The sequence below is a fragment of the Fukomys damarensis genome, unplaced genomic scaffold (genome assembly GCF_012274545.1).
Source record: "Fukomys damarensis isolate Sample0158 unplaced genomic scaffold, DMR_v1.0_HiC HiC_scaffold_38, whole genome shotgun sequence".
NCBI lineage: Eukaryota > Metazoa > Chordata > Mammalia > Rodentia > Bathyergidae > Fukomys > Fukomys damarensis.
In genome coordinates, this window is record NW_022900950.1 from 4,304,640 (window position 1) to 4,307,999 (window position 3,360).

Below are 3,360 nucleotides of genomic sequence, written 5' to 3' on the forward strand. Positions count from 1 at the left end.
TGTGTGTGTATTTTTTTTTTGGCCTCCTGAACTCTGACCTCCTACCTAGAGATTTTCAATCATCCATTTTCAGGGATTCCAAAGGTCACCCTTCTCAATTTTTAATCTATCTAAAATGACTTATAGATACATAAAATGATCTTAATTCTTACTTCACAATTAAATCACTGGCTTGTATTTACCTGTGCTATTTTATTATCTACAATGTGAGGTTGACCTTTGTGAGATTCACAATCTTAATCCTACCCTTTTGTTATTTTCTTTTTTCCAGTTGTATGAATGACATATGGCATATGAACCTCCAATTTTTAGGTGATGCACCCGAATCATTATTCATGTTCTATTATGTTCATTCAAATAACAGAAAATAAAGTTAAAAATTGAGTGAATAAAATTGATAACATTGATTGAACAATTCTTCAATGAACATCACCTATAGCCTATACAGTTTTATTTCCTAAATTAGTAAAACTTTTAAGTTTTTTAACCATCGTTGTTACACTATGAAGTATATTATTTAGCAACAGTGGAATAAAATACTCTGATAAATATTTGTTGAGCTTTATGAGGCAATATTCTGAGTTATCGTAATTATTTGATTTAGTACAGTATTATTATTTTTAAATATATTCCATTAACCTATTGGTATTTAATAGGCAAGTGAAGCTTTCAAAACAAATTCAAATAAAAATATTGAAGTATTTATTTAAATATACATCCCTGCCTATCACAAGTATTCCCAAATTTAGCATTTATGTAGTCACTATCCTCAAAAAATACTATCAGTTTAAAAATAGGGGCTGCATGAGCTGCTAAATTTGTGTGACCTGCATTTCATGAAGAATGCTCAAGAAAACTCAAAGTAATATTTTTTTCAAGTAATAATTATGAAGAAACACAGCAAATTTTATGATAGCCAGTGAACCTCAGAGATAGACTTGCTTCCCTGTTTGTTTGAGGTGAAAAAAAAAATAAAGAAGAAAGGAGACCAGATGAATTCTTTTGCTGCAATTAGAGGTGATGCATGTAGTGAACTGCTAAGTATCCATGACTAATCAAGATAGACAGGGCTGTCCCTTGCTAATCACCAAAGATATTGGCCTGTCCATTGGAGAAAGGAGTGAGTATATCAAAAAGAACAGTCAGCTATTACCGGGGCAAACTCTGTCAGGAGTGTCTGTGAATGACAAGACAAAAGGACAGAGAAAAAATTAAAAGTGGTGTTAATTATCTTTGAATAAGAATGCATTTTTATTGCTCATTGTTTGCACAGAAAGATGCTTTGCTTGTTTTCTCTCATAAAGTGTAATTTTAAAAGAAATTGGTAATATTTAAATTATGAAATTTATGCCATAAAATTAATTGCAGTAATTATTTCTCACAATATTGTAAAGCAGTTAAACTTTATAACTGTTTTATATTTCCTAAGTAATCTTTAGGTCCTAATTATAGTCCAGTATCAAAGCAAGTTCTGAACAAAGGAGGAAGCCACATAAAACAGATGAGTTGAATTTCTGTGGTAGAGGAAAGCAGTTCTGTTTATTTTCAGTCTGCCATTATTTCTGTAAACATGCAATTAAATCTTAGTTTATAATTCATAAGTGATTCATTTCTCTCAAACACAGCTTAACTTTTAAATTTTGCTGCTGTTGCTAAGTCTTAGATACCATCTTGGGTTTAGTAAGTACCTTTGTCAGGGAACCAGTAGTTGGAAACTTTAATGAGTTAGCCATCAAATCATTATTTTTGCCTCTTTATTAAAGTGTTAGCAATTTCCCCATTTTCAGAAATATTGCATAAATTTGTGTACTGAAAGAGAAATACAAATGCATAGCATTTTAGCTGTTCATAAATAAATGTCCTTTCAAATTTCAGAGCTCTTACTATTTTCAATATCCTATGTGACTGTGATTTAGCAGAAGGTACAGTGGCACTGAGGGTGGTGAAAGACATTTCAAGGGAGGGGCAAAGGCCCATTGTTGTACTCTTTTCAACCAGCCCTTAGTAAAACACAAGCTGTATTAGAGACAGAGAAGGGAATAAGGAAGTTGAACATATTGAAGGAGAGTGTTTCATTTGAACACACATCCATGTGCTTAGAGAAAAGAGGTTTTGTAGATCAGATGATACAAAGCATATTGACTATATGTAGGACAAGCCTATCTGGAGATCTGAGGCAGATCATGAGGATTACAGATTAAAAACTATATTGTACTTACTAAGAAAAGTCCATGTCCTGAAGGCTTCACTGCTGAATGATATAAGACATTTAGAGAGAAACTACTGCCACGCCTGCCTCTTCCATGAAATTGAAAGGGAGGCAATACTTCCAAATTCGTTCCTGGAAGCAAGCATAATCTTGATCCCCAAAGCAGAGAAAGACCCAACTGAAAAAGAGAACTATAACTCAGTCTCACTAATGAACTTAGATGCAAAAACTTTAATAAGATACTCACAAATAGAATGCAGGAGATCATTTAGAAGATCACACAACCTGCCCAAGTGGGATGCATCCCAGCAATGAAGTGATGGTTCAATATACACAAATCAATAAATGTAATACACTGTGTTAATTTAGCCAAGGACAAAAGCCATATCATCATCTCAATGGATGCAGAAAAATCATTTGACAAAATCCAACACACATTTATGATAAAAACCCTCCAAAAATTGGATAGATGGTCTCTGCCTCAATCTGATAAAAGCCATCTATGAAAAACTAACAGCCAATATCATACTAAATGGTCAAAAACTGAAATCCTTCACACTAAAATAAGGAACAAGACAAGGACATCCACTATTACCACCCCTGCTCAATAAAGTTTTGGAAACATTACTACAAAGCTACTGTGATGAACACAGCATGTCACTGACAAAGAAACAGACCTGAGGACCAGGGGAAGATTAGAAGATGCAGAAATAAATTCAGACACACTCAGCCAGGTCATCTTTGACAAAGGAGCCAAACAACCTCATGAGAGGAAAGATAACCTCTTTAATAAATGGTGCTGGAAAAACTGAGTTTCAACTTGCCAAAGATTAAAACTATTCCTATATCTCTCACTGTGCACTAAACTAAAATTAAATTAAAGATCTAAATATTAAAATAGAAACACTAAACCGGCTGGAAAATAGTTTAGGTAGAACTCTTGAAGACATTGGTATAGGAAAAGATTTTATAAACAAAACCTCTGTTGCCAGTGAACTAGCAAAGAGAATGAACAAATGGAGTATGTGCTTATTAAAAAGTTTCTGCACAGCAAGAGAAACAACCAACAGTGTAAAGAGACAGCCCACAATTTGGGAAAAAATTTTCACCAGCTCTTCCTGAGACAAAGGTCTACTATTTAGAATATATAA